This window comes from Cupressus sempervirens, chromosome 3 (genome assembly GCF_028749045.1).
Source record: "Cupressus sempervirens isolate cs-2001-9-10 chromosome 3, ASM2874904v1, whole genome shotgun sequence".
Classification (NCBI taxonomy): Eukaryota; Viridiplantae; Streptophyta; class Pinopsida; order Cupressales; family Cupressaceae; genus Cupressus; species Cupressus sempervirens.
In genome coordinates this window covers 986,933,202-986,955,061 of record NC_143120.1, presented here as the reverse complement: position 1 = coordinate 986,955,061, position 21,860 = coordinate 986,933,202, and positions in this window count along the sequence as shown.

Genomic DNA, 21,860 nt, shown 5'->3' with positions numbered 1-21,860 from the left:
TTCATTGAACCCATGGGTTATGAGATGAGCACAAAGTTCATAGAAGGGTATGTGCAGATCATACTCCAATCTAAGAAGGACACATAATGCCCTAGATGGAGAACCTATGAGGAGAAAATGAGAATAGTTCAATCTGAACTGCATAGCAAGGAAAGGAAGAAGAAAGTGGAAAAGGATATTGATTCCATCCTTAAGGAATTAGGAATGACTCAAGAGGAATTCAATGAGGTGAAAGGGATAGCACTTGAGATGAAAGCCTGTGGGTAGTCTAAAGTGATAGCAGCAATGCTATTGTAGGACCTTCAGAAGGTGTGACAATAGCACAACCATGTTCGCAGGACCCTATTGCACCTTATGTAGTAGTTGTGCAAGTGCAACCTATGAGAACAAGGGGTGATCATCCTAGGAGAGAACAAGAGGTGGAAGCACCTATTGCATAGAGAAAATTAGGAAGATTGGTGAATGTGAGGCAAGAACTTGCACCATCATCCAAGAAAAGGGTCAAGCATACCACCGGTGGACCATATAAGAGAAGGAAATCAATGAAAATCAATGATCTGAGAGTTCTGAGGATGAAGTTGAAGATTGACTAGTTGAACAAGATGCATAGGAAGGTAGAACATTAGCTAGAAAGAAAGCATGGAAGAGAAAGGTAGAGAACCTTAAAATGAAAATAATAAATGATGATAATTTTGTTCAATTAAATAAGTATTATAGTCTATACAGTAATATGGATAGAAGGCAATTGCAAAATGCAATTGTAAGGAATATGATTATGAGACATAAAAAGTTTGACAATATTCAGAATAAGATACTTGAAGACCTATATAATAGGATAATAAACAAGAAGAAAAAAGTATTGGAAGAAGATCTAAATTTGAGTATAACAATGATAAATAAATTGTGTGAAGTCAACTCTAAAGAGGACTCTAAGAGATTGTTGAAGGGTATGGAGCTCTTTCTGAGGAAAAAAAGAAGAGAAATTCTTCTAATTGGAGGCAATTATGAGGATGTCAAAAAGTAAATTGAGGAGGCAATTGTCAAATACATGACTACATTTCCAAAGGTGAGTACGTAGTCAAAACCTAAGAGCCCAGTTTATGAAGAAGCAAATACACCTTCTAGTGATGAAAAATATGTAGAGCAGGTACAACAAGCACCCTCACCACCACACATTGTCATGGGTACTAAATCCATGCAAATGGAAAATACCCACATAGCTATAGATGTAGAGGAGAACCCTTTTGTAGGTTATGGAACAAATATTGTTGGCAATATCAGCAATATTATAGCTTACTCTAGCTTATATGATGATGAAGAAGAAGAGAAGAAGAAAAAACCTGAGGTAAACAAGAGAGAAGAAGAGAAGAAGAAAGAAACAATGAGAAAAGAATAAGTGATGAGAATAGAGGAAGAAAATAAAAGGATAGAGGAGGAAAATAAAAAGAAGGAAGAAGAAGAAAAGAGAAAGAAAGAAGAGGAAGAAAAGAAAGCCAAAGAAGATACAAGGAAAGAAGATGAGAATTTGAAAGAAGAGAAGAAGATTGCAAAAATCAAAGTAGTTACTCCTATTCTTGTAGTAACTCCAATAGTAGCAGCAATAAAAACATTAGTGGAAGTACCATTAGATGATGATGATGATCAAATGGGATTAATGAGCTCAGTAAGAAAATTGTTTGAGACGAACAAGTTTGTAAAGTCTTTGGAGAAAAATCTTACTGAAGGCTTGGAAAGAATGCAAAAGATAGTTGACACAAATGTAGCCAATCTAGACTTATAGGTAAAAGCTAAAGAGTTGGTGAAGATATTTGATAAATATTTCACAACTTTTGTAGAGGTAGCTTTAGCACAAGCATAGGCAAATCATGATGCATCATTGTTTGATATAGTATGTACCAATGTGAGAAATAACTTGAAAGCACTTGATGGAAGCATCAATGAACTAAGGAAGTACATTGATGAAGGAAACAAGTTGTATGGATAGTGTACATTGTCATACAAGTACCTAATTGGCTTTGAGAGTCAAATAAAGGGTAAGATGAGTAACCTTGAGACACTCACTATGAATTTACAACTCCCAAAGCCAAGCATTGTAGATTGTAAAACAAAAGTGGAGAAGATCCATGGTGTAATGAGAGGCTTGGGATCTAAAAAGGAGAAGGAAACAAAGAGATTCTCTAGTCTTAGAGAAATTTTGTTACTAAAGATAAGTATTTTGTAGAGGCAACTGGAGGAATGTCTTGTAGAAAAGATTTCCTATGACAAGTTTGCATATACTAACTTGAGCGCAATTGAAGTGGTGTCTTATTAACTATGTGCACTAATCAATATTTTTGATACAGTGAAGGAGAATTGGAAGAAAGAAGTGGACAAGCTTAAAAAAAATTTATGCAAATTATTTTTCTAGGATGGCAAGTTGATCAACAACAAGCTACATGATTTTTGATACAGTTTTTGACACCTTTTCCATTGATGTCAAAGGGGGAGTAGTATGTAGAGGATTATTGTATGTATGAATATTGTATATGTAAGGGGAGTATACTTTTGTACTTATGTATTAATATAAGGGACAGATAAGGAATGCAATGATCCATCAAAATATGAATAAAATTTTTATATTTTGAAGGCAATTTTGTGTAGTTACTTTTATTTATTTTTGGTATGTATGACATCATTTTGGGACTTAGGAAATTTTCCCAAATGTTGCCATCAATTATAAAGAGGATATTTTTGGAAATATGGTTAGATAGATGTTTTGATATTTGTCATTTATGGAAACATTTCATTTATGCATTTAGAGATAGAAAATTGTTTAAGTGTTAGACAATTTGCAACAACACAAAGAGAAGATATGATGTGTATAGATGAATCATTGAGAGTTAACTCATGCATAGTTGAGGAAAGTTATATGAAAATGTCATGATGATGTGTACCAGTGCACATATGTGTACAGATTGTATGACACGAGTTATGATTGAAATACCAATATGGGTTTTCAATAGTACATAATAGAGAATAGCATAGAATTATATTGTACGGCTTTAGGAATTATTTTGGTGACAAAATAATTACTAAGTCATGATGACATGAATAGGTGGATATTATTCCATAAGTTATTTTATATTATGCCAAGTGTGTGAAGATAGGAAGGTTGACTAAGCAGAGATTTTCCAATGTACAAGTAAAGATCTTATCTTGTGAAGATAAGTATGTGACATATGTGTGATCTATGCAATATTTATGATTGATTAGAAGTCAATGAGATGATATGTGAACTATATCTAATGTATGATCAGAGAAAGTGCAAATTATAATAGATAGAAATTATTGTATGTATATTTATTCTTGTGAAGAACTAAATAGTATAATTGCATGTTAGAGCAATGGGCTCTTCTTGCATACATTGTATGTATTTGATCTACCAACTTCTAATAGGGCTGAGGCTTCTAATAAAGCCTAGTCCTCTAACAAGGATTTGAGACACTATATGTACTTCATAGACTCCTAATAGGGTCAATATCCTTAACAAGATCTTTTTTTTAAGTGAATCATCTTGTGGGTATCATCCCCACAGTGATTTTTCCCTTGGTCAGGGTTTCCCTAGTTAACAAATACTAGTTTTATGAGTTCTCTATGTGTGGGGTTATATTTACTATTCAACATTATTGGTTTACTTCATATACAATTTATAAATTAATTAACAATATTGAGTTCTGGGAAATTCATCCCCCCCCCCCCCCCCGCAACCCCTCCTCTCAGTATTATCTATTTCTAATAAAATGAGACATGGGAACTGGTTCCTATACCTAAAGATTCTTTTTATAGGAACTAAATGGGTACTTATAAAAAGATGAATGAAAAAAGTGAAGTTGTGAGAAAAAATGCTAGACTGGTATGCAAAAGTTATTCACAACAAGAACAAAGAGGGTATGAGGAAACATATGCCCTGGTAGCTAGAATGAAAGCAGTGGCAATGTTTTTGGCTAATGCATAAAGTAAGAAGTTCAAAGTGTATAAGCTACATATTAAGTCAGTCTTTCTAAATGGAGAACTTGAAGAAGAGGTTTACGTTGAGCAGTCTAAAGATTTACCTTAGCATAAGACAAGGGTATGGTATGCAAATTGAAGAAATCTCTATATGGTCTAAAGAAAACACCTAGAACTTGGTATGCAAGATTGGATAAGTATTTGGCAAAAAATGGATTTTCTAAAGGTATGACATGTGCTAATATATATTTGAAAGAAATTGAGAATGATTTGTTGATTATTGTATTATTTGTTGATGACATAATCTTTGGAGGTAATGATGAGGCAAGTGATAAGTATTGTTGAAGAGATAAAGAATGAATTTGAGATGAGTATGATTGGTGAGAAGAATGTTTTCCTATGTTTATAGATTATGCAAAGAAATGATGGTATTTTTATTTCTCAAGCTAAGTACTTGAAAAACTTGTTGAAAAGATTTGGCTTGGAAAATTGAAATCCTATTGGTACACCAACAATAACTAGTCACAAGTTATCTAGCAAAGATGAGACACCTACAATTGAGAAGAATAAGTATAGATCCATGATTTGAGGTTTGTAGTATTTGATTCACACAAGACTAGATATAGAAAATAAAAATGGGATTGTAGCTAGATTTCAAGCCGATCCTAAGGAGTATCATTATGCAACAGTAAAAGGATATTCAAATATTTGAAGGGAATACCTGATTATGGATTATGTTATGATAGATCAAGTGACTTCACTTTATGTTCTTATACTAATGTGGAACATTTTTTATTGGAGGAAGATTGGTTTCTTGGATGAGCAAGAAATAATATTGTATTTCACAGAGTACAACTAAAGCAAGTATGTAGAAACAATAAATAATTGTAATCAGATCATGTAGATGAAACAGATGCTAAATGATATTGGGATAGAGTTTTCAGATCATGTTTTCATACATTGTGATAACAAAAGTACAATGAGTATGTCTAAGAATCCTGTATTGCATTCTAAGACTAAGCATATATCTATTAAGTATCATGTTTTGAGAGAAAAGGTTGTAGAAAAAGAAATCAGATTAGAGTATGTTAGTGCAAAAGATCAGATTGCAAATATATTTGCAAAGACTTTAAATAAAGATACTTTTGAGCACTTGAGAGGTATGCTTGGGGTTATACCCGTACCTAATTTTGAGTAGATGATGGAGAGATTGCACTAGTCAGGTGGTATAGAGCACTATTGTTTGACTGGATTGAATGTTGATGATTCTTGTATGGGGGAGTATTTGATATGAGAAGAGTCATCAAGGAATATTGGTAATTGGCCTTGAACAATGTCTTTGGACACTTGAGCTAGTTGAAGACTTAGATCAGATGATTGACATAATGAAGCCTTTGTCATTGATGGCAATGGGGGAGAGAAGTATGCATGAAAAACATCTCCTAAGTATGAATGGGGGAGAGTATGGAAAAGAATCTTGTAAGTATGTATAGGGGAGAGATTGCATTGGGGTAAGATTGGGATCTCCTATGTATAATATTTCAATGGGAGACACATTGAATGTGGGAGAAGTTGAGAGTTGTTTAGTGTGTGAACAAATGACGTAAGTTGTTTAGTGTAAAAGAGATGCATAACAAAGAAATGTTCTAGAGGTTTTTAGATTCAATTGATGAAATGGACTTGATAAGATGAAAACAAAAATATGTTGGAAATATGATTGAAAAGATCATTGTGAGAAGGAGTTTGAAGAACAAAGAGGGAGATTGTTGTTAAAAGAATATTTTCAATCATTGTTTTGTCATTGATGTCAAACCTACTATATTTAGGAATGAAAATTGCTTATAAGATCCAAGTACTATCACTTAATCGATTGATGAAGAGTATTTAATCAACAAGATGTAACAAGAGTACCTTAAGGGACAGGTTGAGTTATGATGTTGTAATGAAGTGCAGGGATCAGTTAAGACAATGGTTAAATGATTTATTGATAACATACTCAAAGATACAAAGGTTAGTCACACTTAGAAACATTGGAGTAAGAAGTTTTAACAAGGTTGACAGCAAAGCTTAAACTAAGTTCATTAGTGGGTGTTGAGCAAGCTAGTTGAAGCCGAGAAAATTCTCAATTGGAGCCAAGCAAAAGGAAAATCTAGTCTATGCCAAGTGATCTTTAGATGTTGAGTGGCATTCAAGTGCTAAGAAAAGTATCAGGTGCCAAACATTAGAAAATCTTAGTTGGTGCCAAGTGAACTTCAAGTGCCAAGCATCAACAAAAACATAGTTGATGCCGAGTAACTTAGTATGTGCTGAGCATCAGGATTTTAATAGTGCTGAGCAGCTAAAATATTTTAAATGAAAAAGATTCTCCAAATCTGAGCTGACAAAGTTGTTACCTATAATTTTGTGAACCGTTTGGAGGATAAGGATGATGAGCTGGTGGCACAAAATTCTATGTAAACCATTTTTGGGAAAATTCAAAAGGATTATTCAAGAAGTTTCTAGAGGAAACAAAATATTGGTTAGATACAATGAATCCTACCTAATCCATATGAATTGAAATTAAAGAATGGAAGAATTGAGTGGGAAAGGAACTCCAAGACTTCTATTTAAGGAGTCATAGACCAGGAAGCAAATGCTAATGATGTTGCTGCTGCAGAAGTGCCAAATTGTGAAGTGTTTAGAAGGGTGTCAAGGAGAAGGCATCTAGGAGAAGGAAGAGCATAGAGGTTCTGCTTCTACAAGTGATCAAGCAGAGATGATTGCATTGGTATAGTGAGCATGGAGACTCAAGGAGACTAAGCTTGAAAGGAGGGCAAGCTATCAAGGATTGCAGAGACTGAAAGCCAGGCAATGGTATGAGCTAAGAAGTGATTTGAGATCTGCAAGTTAAGTTGTATGTTGTAATCAAGTTAAAGATTTTCTAATACTCTCTAGCAATTGTATTAGCTATGGAAATCCTATGGACTTAGGTTGGTTTTATAGCCATTTGTAAATCCTTTAATAGGGTGGCATTCCAAGTGAGTGTTCTAAAGTCCTCTAACAAGTCCCACTTCTAATAGGGTGGATAAGTCCTCTATCAAGGTCACATTTAATAGTTTTTTGTAAGCCTTTAATAGGTAAGCCTTTCACAAGGCATCACTTTAGAAGAGTGAAAATTGAGTAGCATGTTACTGGTGGTTTTTCCCAAATTGGGTTTCCACATAAATCCTTGTGTTATGTGTTGATATTTTATGTGTTATGTTTGCATGTTGATTAGGAAAGTTAATGTTTGGATGAATGAATGGTTGAATGGGCTCACTACACTTAGTTAAAATGTTTGAATTGGACATGTTAGACCTTGAATAACTAATTCAGCCCCCCCCCTCTTAGTTATTCTAAAGCATTTCTAACACAATAGTTGCAATAGAGTATCATTTTGGTATTCTTGGAACTTAGATGTCTTTTTATCTATGTTACCATAAATGCCAAAGGGGGAGATTGTTAGCATGAATGTTGATGGTATTCCTTTGGGGGAGTATCTTAAAAATTTCTAGAGCATGTGGAGATGGATAGTGATAGCCCTCATTTTCACTACACCTAAAATTGAAAATCCTCTATGAAAATGTTTGTTTTATGTTACTTAGGGTTAGGGTTTGTGTTTTATTTGTTCCCAATTTCTAGAGAAAACACTAGTATGGTTTTGTGCCCTACCCCAATTTTGAAATTTTTTCCCTAAAGGAATTATTTTGATGACCCGTGATAATGTTTTTACCATTATTCTTTGAAAATCCTATTAAATTATCACGATCAACCATACCCCAATCCCGAGTTTTCTTTCCAAAAGTGGAAAACCATATAATTTCAAATGTCTCAATGTTATGATGTTAGGTTTGGCATCTGGTGTAGGGGTATTGTTCACGTCTCTCAATCTCATGATATATTGTGTATCATAACATCATGGAGGCCCATTTTAAGTTTTTCAATTGTTTGATATCCTTTATGTTGTAAAATTGTAGGTGTGTAAAAGCAAATGATCAAATGAAGTCTTGATCTTATGACATGTTGTCTATCATAAAATCTCAATGAAGAAAGTGTAGAGTCATGATATTATGAAGGTGCTTAGATCTTCCCAAATCAACAATGCTCGCACTCCAATATTTTGAAGCTATAAGATCTTTATGCAATGTGGCTGTATGCTTGGTTGATACCTGTCCCAGTGGGGCCTTTATTTCACTACCTATGTTGCATAATGAGTACCTTTTCAGAGCCATCGGATCCTTTCATGATCAATGGATGTCATGCTATCACCAACAAACATTGCTAGATCAATATCTATAGCAACAAAATGAGGTGCATACATGTGGATATGTGGGCCACAAAATGAAATGTGTTAGAGAAGTGGTACCTAATTGGTTGAAAGTTCTAACTCTGTTGCAGGTTTTTGGTTTTAATAACACTGTCATATCTTATCAAATCTACAATGGGAATTTGCCCACAATTTAGAGATGTATGCACTCTAAGGAAAGTGAGATAAAATCCTTTCACCACATGTGCTAGTGGGTCCAAGCTTCAAATGAAGAAATGTTCTATTGCCTAGTCACAGGTTTTAACTCAAAGTCAAAAGGATGAGTTGTGATGATGTGATATCACTTTAATCACATGGTCACTAGTTTAAAATGGTAACCCAAGGTTGGAGTGTTGAAGTGGAGATTTCCTTGTTGCATAGTTGCAAGGGTTTAAATTGGAGTTAAATTTTGAGTTGGAATGTAGTAACTAAGGAAAGATAATAGTTGATCACTTAGTCATAGGTCAAGATAGTCAATGACAAGGATAAATTGTGAAGTGGCAACTATGGTTAAAATATTTTGGTTGCACTATCGCGTTGAGTTTGTGTTAACCATGGATTTGTGGTGATGGTACACAAAGCATTGTTTGCATGGCCAAAGAGATGAATGAATAACCTTGAGTTAAGGTTTTGAAGGTGTGACTAGCTTCCATGTGGATGTCCTTATTGACGTGGCAATGTCATGTCAGAATGATGTGGCATATGACACATTCCTAATTAGTTATAAGGTAGATAAGGGTCACATTTTTTGTTGTTTTACATTAGTCATTTGATGATGAGGATCTATGGCATGCATATGCATGAATTTTGAGGTTGCAGGGTATTATTGAAAGTGATGATATACCATGAGGGCATGTATCCATGCGGGCCTAGGTTGTCAAAGTTAGAGAAGGAAGCGAACAAATTAGTGGCTGACACGTATCATGCTCTAGAAAGGTTTGAAAAGTCAAACTAGAAATGGTGAGGTTAGTTTCAAATGATTTTGATGTATCTAATTGATAAAGAAAAAACAATATTCATTCGACATATCTCAAAGATTAGTTAAACATCTAGTTTACTACATGGTCAAAAAAGCTTTAGGTTAACCATGGGTTAATGTAGTGATATGGTGATCCCCTTGTCACATATTTGCATGGTTTAGAGGTTGAGTTTAAAAGTAAGTTGTGGTCATGCAATTTTTTTCATTCAATAGTCAATTTATGTCTTGGCGCAATGTCACAGCTAAAATTTGGTGGTTAAAGAAAGTGCTACAATGTTGCAACATAGTTATGTCTTTCCCTATCGTAGGTTCATGATTAGAATCGATATTTGGGGCTTAACAGTGCTAAAGGAGCAACTGATGGTCTGTTTATAGCATCGGGGCTTCACATGGTTGCATGAATGATAAAGTTGTGATGGTGTGACTAATGGTTTGTCATAGTATCGAGTTGTCATCAGGTCACAAGGGTGAGCCTTTTTCAGCAATTGAAAGGCTTTAATTCAAGGAGGTAAAGTGCACTCATCTAATAAATGGTCAGCTAAAAAGTGGAGCTATGATCTTATAGGGACCTTCATACTATAAGATTGTGAGGTGAAGAAATCAAGCTGGAGATGTTACAACTAGGGTTTGGACCTTCAATGCTATGACAGTGAGATGTTATGATAAGTGTTTTGTTTGTGTGATTGAGAAGCTGAAAAAAGTGTGTTGCGATGTCATGATGATGTCATGTGATCACCGAGCTAAAAGGTAAAGGTTACAATCTCACATTGAGTTGTAAGATCATCAATTTGTGACATCACGAGAGGATGTATTTCATGCTATGATGATATGCCTTATCTTATGGTCATATGTTCATGTGGTCATGCAGTTTTAGGGTTGTAAGTGTGTAATGGTCTAGGTAAAGGTGAGTTCCAATGTCACAGTATGTTGTACATCATCATATCGTAAAGGATAAAATGAAAGTCCATGGCTACATGATGAAATTGGTGATCGTAAGATCGTAAGTATAAAGATCAAGTGCTATGTCCCAATTTTATGATAGGAAAGGGTGCCATAACATCATGAGGTCACTTTGGAAAAGGCACAAAGCTATAGGGTAGTGACGATCATAAAATTGTATGATGAGTTTGAGGCCACAATGTTATGATGAAGAAAACAACACTTGATCTTTTGATCTACTAATGTTGCAATAAGAGGTTGTCATATGATCTCAAGGGAAAATGTTGTGGTTCCCGATCTGAGGATTGCAGTTTTTCATGAGGTCATGAAGGTTAAAGGTCACACTCCTAATGCTACAAAGTCTAAAAGCATAATTTCCAGCTTATGATTGTAAGAGAAAAAATAGTGATCTCTAAAGCTATGACAAGGCATGGTCATAAGATCATAAGTTTCAAACTGATGTGGCAAGGTGGGACTGGGAGCATAAGGAATGGAATATGCATGTGTTGGTTTAAAGTTCTTAAGTTACGATAAATAGTCTATTATAAGATCTCTAGAGTATAATGTTAGGCTTTTGATTCTATGAAATAGTTAAATGAATGTTTTCATATGGTCATGAGGAGTATAAAATGGAGCCATGATGTTATGATGCTCTGTGTTGTGAAATTATAAGGGTCTAAACATTGACTACTGATGTTATGGTGATGGTGAATGATAACTATGATCATAAGATCATATGCAGCCATGAGGGTTTGTGTGATACTATGACAAACCATGTCATAAGATCATAGGAGTATGTGTTTTGACTATCAAAGCTACAAAAAGGTCTAGCTCACCATGATTGTAAGATCGTAGGGCAAATGAAGATGGAATAAGATGCTACACCAGGAATGTAAAAGGATGATCTTAAGATTATATGAAGGCTAAAGGGTTTTTCTGATGTCATGATAAACTAGGCTTGTCATATGATTGTAGGGTCATTTCCATGGACTTGCAATGCCATAATAAAGGGTAGAATGTTTGACAATCATAAGGCTAGATTTTTCATGCTGAGATGTTATGAAGGGGCTTGCTTCTTTAGTGTATCATGTGATGATCCCATCATAAGGTCAAGAGTCTAAGGCATTCAACAAAATTTCAAAAGTTGCATACATGGATATTATTAGGCAGTCAATAGGGTTTTGATTGAGGTTGATGAAAATTTTGCAAGGACAAATCAACACCAAATAAGTAGGAAATTGAAGCACCATTGCTCATAATTTCATCATTTGATTGGATATGATCTTTAGGTGTAGTGCAAGGAATGTAGATGAGATCTTATACGTCGAGTAGGTTATTAAGAACAAGTTGATGGCTTGATTAGAGGATTCAAACCCTAACGGTTGAGGTTGTTAAAATTTTTGTGATCTAGGAAATAGAGGATGAGCAAAATTAAATATGAAGTCCCTACAATTGTCATAGTGATTTTATAGCTATTGTCTTGATTTTGATGCAAAGTGTATTAAATGCAATATCTTATGCAAATTTCTGTAGGGTTTCTTCTACTTTTCAGTCAGACTTGACAGGTCCTCCCATATGTATCTTGTTGCAATCCTATTTAAAGATTTCTAGGATGAGGAGTTAGGGTTGGATGTCTGTAGATTTTTTCAGTTCTATGTCACTTTTAAAAATCCATCCATTTTTGTTGATTATATGAATGTTTTCAATCTTGTAAACCTGATGATAAAGTGCATATGAATGACATAGTTGTCAAGTTTTGAGTTGTATTTTGAGTCCATATCAGTATGGCATTCATTTTCAAGGAAAGTAATACAAAAGGAAACTCTGCATATCTATGTATTTGAGGTTTTTCTCCTTTCTAATGTATCTATAATCTTGAGATTGAAATGAATAATTCTCTTTCAATTTAATACAATTTGGATGATTTGTATATCCCTTGTTGATTTCTTTTGATTCAAGGAATTAAGTAATTGCTTTCAGTGAGTGGTAGGGTTTTGGATATATGAGAAGGATATGACAAGAATGAATTTTAGATTTTACTATTGATATTTTAATTGCAAGTCAGTTAAATAGGTCCAAGTTGTTGATTTTGACTCTGTATGACAATGGATAAGGCATTGATCAATTGATATCAGTTTCAAGTTGAAGGTTCCTATAGGTGAAAAATAAATCTATAAATAAAAATCAATTTCCTAGTTTATGTAATGAAGAACTAAAATTTTTGGTCATCACTTGTTTTTAATAGTTCTCCTTCTGGTTATAGTTAGCTCTTATAATTAGAGAGTCTATTTGCAAATCTAAGAAAAATTTGTGACCATAATCTACTATAAGGGGAAAGTTTGAAGAAGCATAAGTGACTGAATGTGTGAAGAAAGAAAATATTGTAACTAATTACCTTCATACCCCTGTAGTACACCCACCTTGGCCCTACGGAGCCTAAAGTGTAGAGAGTCTTTCGCACTTTTTTGATGTTAGTTTAGAGCTAAGGTTAATCTTGCTAAATATAGGACTCAACTAATTCATAGGCTTTTTTTCATCTCATGCATCCTGATATTGCATTTAGAGTACCTGATAGTCCAAAAAACACCAATAGATAGTATGATTCACATGTTGTATTCATGAACATTTTTTTCATTGATGACAACATAGTATGGTTTTTGTGAAGATTGGCAAAGCATCAAAAATAGATCAAGGTCGTACAGAAAAATGATTGATGTTTAGGTGAAGCGCGATTGAGGACATATTCTACACCATGTCTTGATGATGAGGTTAAGGGCACATCAAGTTAGAAGAAGAAAAACATAAGATATGCTTGATTTGCAGAGGTTAGTATACATAAAGTGTATCTAAGAAGCAATTTCAGATGAATGTATTGTATCTCCTCATAGAGATGGAATTGTGGTATGTGAAGTTAGACAGTGATAGAGGATAGTCTAATGATGATGTCAATGAGTGTGCAAGGTTTAGAGTCCCACGTATGAAAGTTATATATACTATGAGACAAAAATTTTGTGTGAATTAATTATCTTAATGTGGTCCTATTATAATTAATTGGGAAATACTCAAGGATGACTCAAGGAATTGTTTTGAGGACAAGGTATAAAGGAAGGATATTTTCCTTTTGGTTAATTGTGATTTGTGTGTTCAATAAGTGCAAACAAGAGAAGAGTATTTGGTAAATGTGAGTAAGCGATCCAAGGGATTATTGGATGTGAAGTTTGTGATCTAGTATCAAGATCCTAAGAAGAAGAGTAGTCTAGTGGACAAGACAGAGAAAGAGGAAGTAACATCACCATTCATTTTTTTATTCTACAAGGAATAATATAGATATCATTTGGACAGTGGGTTCATTGTTCTTTCCCCTGAAGCTATTTGGATAGTCAGTCCACCTACCTTCTACAAATCCTAATAGTGTTGGTACAACTCCTAATAGGGTTGGAATCTCCTAACAAGGATTCAAAGTCTCCTAATAGGGACTGACATGTACTGAATGTTTCTATTGACTCCTAATAGGGTCCATCCTCTAACAAGGAATATATATATTAGTACATCATTTTGTGAGTACTAACTCCACCTAGTTTCTAGTGTTATTATGTATGAGTATCTTGTTATGGTTGTTGATTATATTGCTTAGGATTAACAAGGTTGATAATTATTGTAATAGTTAGATAACTAATCCCCCCCTTCTTAGCTATATTGGTGGAATTTATGTTCTAACACATATTTGAACGGATGAATACCCTGTAAAGTGCAAGTCTACATCTTATTAACATTTTGTTGGCCATATTTTCTGTCCTACCAAAAAAATTGAGTTTTTCCTATCAAGCATAGCCAATAGTGATATCTTTTCAAATATTCAAATTTCGCATGATATAGTGTTATGTTAAAACCTTGGGTTATCTTTTATATCCAAAGACTCAGAATTTTCATGCTTTATCCCTTTAGGTTTTAAGTTGCAATCATGTGAATACCTTATTACATGGTCCTAGGATATCATGCCCTAACCATCAAATACACTGCAAGATTGTGAAACAATTATCTCCATGATTGGTACAGCTTCGCAACATTTTTTATGATATCCAGTGTTAAGGTGGCAAGGTTGTGATTCATCTTTGGTTGCATGATCACATGATAGTATCTGCATACAAGTTGCAAGTCAAAGGGCCCACTAGTTCTTAGCCATTGGATGGAGTTAGAACAACGCTCAGTGTATCTGTGCATTTTCAAGATGCATGGACTTTAACCATAGTAGGGAAATGCCTATGTGATGCATGTTAGGTGGGCTAGTACATCTTAGTTTTTATTGTCATAGCCTTGCATGGATGAATTTTTCATGTTTTAGGAAGATTAATCGATTCACTTAATTCTCTTCCATCAAAGTGTGCTTCATATTTCAAGTCATGAAGCTGCAACGCACTCTGGATTGCTCAGTTGTAAAGGATTCAATGTTGACCATGGTTAGAGCCACAATGTTGCATCATGATTCTCTATCACTCAGTCATAGGGAGTTTAGCTCAACCTAAGGTTTGGATGGTGATGTTGCAATTTCCTTTATCACTCAATCATTGGGTTAAAGATCAGAGTTAAATATTAAGTTGTGAACCTATGATTGTCAAATGTATTCATTATAGCATCATAGGTGTATTTTAGCTGCAACTTTGTGATGAAAATGGATTAGTCTTGATGTTGTGACAAGAGGATATGGATACAATCTCATAATAGGCCTTTCATCATGAGATCTCCAAATGAATTGAGCAAGGTCTCAATGTTATGATATGTTATGCATCATAGGATTATGGCATCATAACATCATAAGGAGTAGAAAAGGGAGAAATTCTACAATTTGATCTTGACTATCAGATCCCCTATGATCAATGAATGATGTATCCCCACTTTGTGAAAATGGGTGAACTTTAGTGAATGCGGGAAAATTCCTAGCTACCACATGGAGGTCATGGGTCCAGTTCCATGGTGTGGGCTACAAAAATGTGGAGTCTGTCAAAAATTTTGATAGGTGGATGTGTTATGTTGGCCAATTGTACTACTTTTATCAAGTTTTTCCAGTTCTCCTACAATCATTGATCAAGTTTTGATCAAGGGTTGGCATTTTCTTGCATTCTTAACATGCAAAATCTTTAGCGAATGCAGGCACAGACCTAATTTCCATGTGTCCTAATGGGCCCAAATGGTGAAGCTAGAGAAAAAGAGGGATGAATCAAAGGTCAACATGTGGCACATTTTGGGAAGGATCGGAGCTTAGTAGGAATGTTAGGGCCAGTTTTCGAATGAGTTTCATATATTAATCGATAAAGTGAGCATATATTTATTTGACATATTTCTTTCAAAAAGGCTAATCAAGGTTTAAGTAGCAACAGAGTGATGTTGTCTTATCACATGGTCGTACTAAGTTACAGGTAACACCAAATTGAAGTTGTAAAGTGGCAAAGCATTGTAAGTCGCACTATCACTAAAGTTAATAGCTAATCGTGGGTTAAGGTGGTTACCAAATCATTGTATGATTGAAGGTGTCTTTGCTATGGAAATGAGAAGTCGTGAAGTTATGATCTTATGATTGGTAGTTAATTGTAAGATCATCAAGATAAATAGTCAAGTTCACAATTTCATGATGCCCTAGTATCGTAAGATCATAAGGAGGCTTATTGACAGTCTGCAAAGCATGAAGTGTTCATAGTGTTGGGTTTTCGTATCATCATAGGATCAACTATTCATAAGGGTAAATTCTTAAGTCCTCGATGTTATGAGAAAGACATGTATCATAAGATCTCAAGGTTAATTCTTTAGGCCTCTAAAGCTATGAAGCAAGATTTCTCTTGAGTTCCATTGTTGTACCATCATAACGATCATAGGATCATGAACCAAAACACTAACCTACTCAATACTATGAGGCAGTCAAAGATTTTAAGATCATGAGATCAATTGGTCAAGCTAGAGATGTTACGAGGAATGGATGATTGTGAGATTATAATTTAAGGTGTTCAAGGTGGACAACTAATAGTTTTTAGTTGGTCCAAAGTTTTTAATTCATGTACGTATCTCAATTTCACTATGATCATCAAATTTGGAAAGATCTATGGTTGGCAACTGCATGCATTTTCAATATTCTTATTGTTTAATCAAAGCGGGGAAACAACAGTGTACCATGTGTTTAGGTGAGCTAGGCTCAAAGGTTTTCTATCGATCACATCATTGCAAGGGGCCAAATTCATTCATTAGGTAAGGGCTAGTTCATTTAATAAATGTAGTTCATTAATATACCTTAGAGTCCTAAGTTGTGACATTGCAAGAGTGGGATGATTTTTCAGTATTCATCTCAACCATCAGATTCTCCAAGATCTAGGGCCAACATATGCATGTATTCTGAAAGTGCATGATGTTTGGCTAATGTAGGATTACAAAAAGGTACCACACATCTAGGTGGGTCTAGTTCCTATTTTTGTAGCATCACAGAAGTCATTTTTAGAGAAGCCACCTATTAAATGAAGAGGTAAAGGTTCCCTTGACATGTTTTCCATCAAAGAAGGTGAGCAATTTAGGATCCCAATCTCATGATAAACAACTTGTCGCAAGATCATAAATGTTTAAGTGGAGACCCACAACTATGAGATACACTGACATCATATGATCATACAAGCTAGGCATTTGTTTGGAAATGTTACAAAGGGCTCTAACTTTTTTAACGATCATAAGATTGTAGGTTCATGGGTTGGCCAAATAAAGTGTTTTCACTTGTTTGAGTTGGAAAATGAGAGGTCTTTGACCAATATAAAATAAAGGTACAAGGAAAAAATTTGAATATGTTTGACTTGCTGATTATCTAATTTGTCATGTTGAGAATAAAGAAATATAACTCTTTAATGACTAGATCGATCTTTTGATCATCTGTAAATACTATTTTGCATTCCCCATGCCTGGTGAATGAATTTTCTATCTTCTTGCTACTTTTGGTTATCCATCTACCCAATCTTTTAGTTATGGCCACCATTTCTATCCCTTCAAACGTTGAAAATGTACATAGGGATCAAATTTCTACAAATGGCACACACTAATCAAATCCTTCTATATCTGTATTGATGTCTGTCTTCTGCAACTTGATGGTAGTGGTTGATTTTATTGGCTTCTAGTAGAAGTTTCTTAGTTATGCTTGAACTATAAAAGAAAATTTTGTAACCCTTCCAAGGGTCAATCTTTTCTCTGATTCTATAGTATTATATTCTATGCTCTGCTATTGTAATTTCCTTGCCTCTAAATTAATATAATCCTTTGTTGTATCTTTTTCTTCCATTAATATATTGTGCAATACCTTCTTTCCTTGTGTTAATGTATTATCTTATTCTATAACTATATGATTGTATCTACTTGGCCTTTGAATGATATAGAGTGAAGTCTCTTCCTTATAGCATTCCTTTGGTTTCTAATCTACATATAGTTGTTGGGTTAAACAAGGATTAAATATGTGTATTTTTGTTGATCTCATATTGGTTTTGACGATTGAGTGTCAACACACTTAAGTCATTTACTAAGTTCATGCCAAACTTGTAATACATGTTGAGGATAATATGTAAATACAAGACCATGCTGAGTTGCAATGAGTGCCGAGTCACTCATGTGCCAAGTCACTCAAGTGCTGAGTAGATAGACCATGCCAAGTGATTCAAGTGCTAAGTAAACAATAGATATTGAGCAATTCAAGTGTTGAGTTAGAAAAAAAAACTACAATATGTGCCAAGAATCAGTAACTCCAAGTGCTGAGAAACATAGATTGGACATACTTGTTTCTGATTGCACAATCAACTATGTAATCCAATTTTTAGCTGACTAAAGGAAATAAAATGATCTTTTGAAGATAAGGATGAATTTGTATGCAGATTCCCTATGTAATTAAATACAGCCAATTAGAAAATAGGAAGGATTAAGCGACAAAATGAATGAATCTTAGCCATAAATTCATACCTAATCCTAAGTCTTCTAGTCTTCTTAAGGAGGACAAAAACCCTAAACTTCATGTGAGTGTATAAGAAATTGAAGGATAAGAATAGAGAAGTTTGCATGCAAAAATAGAGCATTCATGAAGACTTAGAAGTTATAGAGAGTGAATTGTAGAATTAGTTGGAGGAGAATAAGAATAGAAGGATACAACAATTGTCACATTAGATTAGGAAGGATCAAGAAGAACATTGTACGAATTTGATCTTTAAACAAGCAACCAGAGCCAATCATAAGATCTATGCTGAAATATCCTAACAAGTGATTTTAGTTGAATCTCCTAGGTGAGTAGTCCTAATAGACTATTGTAAATCCTTTAATAGGGTGACACTCCAAGTGGATGTTCTAAAGTCCTTTAGCTAGGAACACTTCTAATAGGGTGTTGAAATCTTCTAACAAGGTGGGACTTAACAGTCCTTGTAAGCCTTTAACAAGACAAGCCTTTCATAGGGTAGATCATGATTCATGGTCAAACCATTATAACCTTAATTGGTTACACTTTATTGCTATAGTAGTGAAGAATTGTGGGCATCATTCCCACCCCATTTTTACCTTCTCTTTGGAGGGTTCAAAGGTAATCATATCTGGTGTCAAATGTGTGATTGCTTATATATTTACATGATTTAGATGTATGTGCTTTACATGTTATTTTTTTTTATCTATTGAATGTGTGAGATAGATGAGTAGCTAGAGATGCTTTGAAGAGTTCCTTGAAGAGAAGGAAAGAGATTGCTATAACAGAAAATGACACATAATACAAAGAGATTGACACCACAAAGTTATTTACAGATGGTAACTCTAGTGAATTTGATATAGCAATTGCAGATCTAATGGAAAATAATAGAACACAAGCTGAAGAAATTAGAAATCTCAAGTTGGAGCAATAATCACAAGCTATATTGCTGTGTGAAGTGACTGAAAAAAAGAAGAAAGCTATAGAAGACAAGGCCATGATTGAAGAAGATAAAAGATTTTTGGCAAACAAATTGAAAGAAAAGTCAACAAAGCTATCCAAGATCTCAAGCATGCAATTGGATACCTTAAGTCAAATGATGAATGCTCATCATGAGGTGAATTTCAAATCATACTCTCCCAAAAGATTTCAAAGAGAATTTATAAACAAAGCCAAACAGTTAAGAATCGGTTTTGGCAACCACCAGACCCGTAAAGGTTTTGTTTAAACCTTTACTAAAGTTATAACAAAATATTAAATTAAGCCTTAAAATTAAACACCACCCCAAATGCAATGAAAACCCTAAAATTTAATAATAACAAAAAAGATTTAAACACCATCACAATTGCAAATCAAAAATTCCTGTGCCCAGCACTTGCTCCTGCAGCATACTCTTGGGGGTGAATTTTTTCTCAAGTCCTCTTGGAGACCAACTATTGTATATCCCCACCTTGCCTTACAATTTATATTTTTGGCAACCAAGTAGCTTCAAAATCTGGAAGGCCCTTCCACTTAACCAAATACTCCATGTGTACTTTGTGTCTTGTCCTCATTGCTTTCCTGTTGTTGATGATACTGCTCTGATACCAATATGATGAGGAGATAACAAGAACAAAGCCTATAATAGGCTCAATATTGGATGGAAAGAAGAAATAAAAAAACTACAAGGAAACATCAAATATGAACAACACCTTACAGGTTACATGTGTTCATTCATGGCAAGCACATAGGGATGTTGCCTTACCAAACACATGTTTCTTCAAATTGTAGCCCATTATTGCAAATGGCCATGAAGATAGTAATGTACATACCTCCTACCCGCTCTCCACCACACTCAAGCCACTTCACATGGTTATTATGTAAGCAAGAGGCATTACTGCCCAATTTAATTTCCAAAGATTCTAGTGTGAGTTTGGCTTCCTACAACGATAACTTCTACAAAAAGAAAACAATGCTACTACTACTATTTTATTCAGAAAACAACAGATATGATATGCATCCCTAATCAATTTGTAGTGTGAATAAAATAAAACCAAAACCCAAGTAGCAAGAAAGCACTACAATTTTATTTATTTCATCTATTCATCTCAGTCCTTCTTCACACAGAAAAGAAAAATCTCAAATCATACTCTCCCAAAAGATTTCAGAGAGAATTTATAAGCAAAGCCAAACAGTTAAGAACTGGTTTTGGCAACCACCAGACCCGTAAAGGTTTTGTTTAAACCTTTACTAAAGTTATAACAAAATATTAAATTAAGCCCTAAAATTAAACACCACCCCAAATGCAATGCAAACCCTAAAATTTAATAATAACAAAAAACATTTAAACACCATCACAATTGCGAATCAAAAATTCTTGTGCCCAACACTTGCTCCTGCAGCATACTCCCGAGGGTGAATTTTGTCTCAAGTCCTCTTGGAGACCAACTATTGTATATCCCCACCTTGCCTTAGAATTTCTATTTCTAGCAACCAAGTAGCTTCAAAATCTGGAAGGCCCTTCCACTTAACAAAATACTCCATGTGTACTTTGTGTCTTGTCCTCATTGCTTCCTTGCTATTGATTATACTGCTCTGATACCAATATGATGAGGAGATAACAAGAACAAAGCCCATAATAGGCTTAATATTCGATGGAAAGAAGAAATTAAAAAAACTACAGGGAAACACCAAATATGAACAACTTACAGGTTACATGTGTTCATTCATGGCAAGCACATAGGGATGCTACCTTACCAAACACATGTTTCTTCAAATTGTAGCCCATTCCTACAAATGGCCATGAAGAAAGTAATGTACATTCCTCCTACCCGCTCTCCACCACACTCAGGCCACTTCACATGGTGATTATGTGAGCAAGAGGCATTACTGCCCAATTTAATTTCCAGAGATTCTAGTGTGAGTCTAGCTTCCTACAATGATAACTTCTACAAAAAGAATACAATGCTACTACTACTATTTTATTCAGAAAACAATAGATATGATATGCATCCCTAATCAATTTGCAGTGTGAATAAAATAAAACCAAAACCCAAGTAGCAAGAAAGCACTACAATTTTATTTATTTCATCTGTTCATCTCATTCCTTCTTCACACAGAAAAGAATAATCTCAAATCATACTCTCCCAAAAGATTTCAGAGAGAATTTATAAACAAAGCCAAACAGTTAAGAACTGGTTTTGGCAACCACCAGACTCGTAAAGGTTTTGTTTAAACCTTTACTAAAGTTATAAAAAAATATTAAATTAAGCCCTAAAATTAAACACCACCCAAATACAATGCAAACCCTTAAATTTAATAATAACAAAAACTATTTAAACACCATCACAATTGCAAATCAAAAATTCCTGTGCCCAGCACTTGCTCCTGTAGCACAAGGATATTGAGATAACTACATTAAACTTGTAGAATGAACAACTGCAGAATGATCTAAAGAGAGAAAGAGAAATTGCTAAAAGTTTCAACAAGCCAAATGAAGCCATCAAGTACTTTGAAATTTTTCTGAAATCCCCTAGATCCAACGATGATGTAGTAGGATTAGGCCACACAAGCACTGAAGAAGGAGAATCATCCAAAGTTCTTGAAGAAAGGAACAACAAAGATAAGAACTCCAAACCTACTTGTCATAGTTGTGGGAAGAAAGGACATACTACTAATGTGTGCAGAAGAAAGAA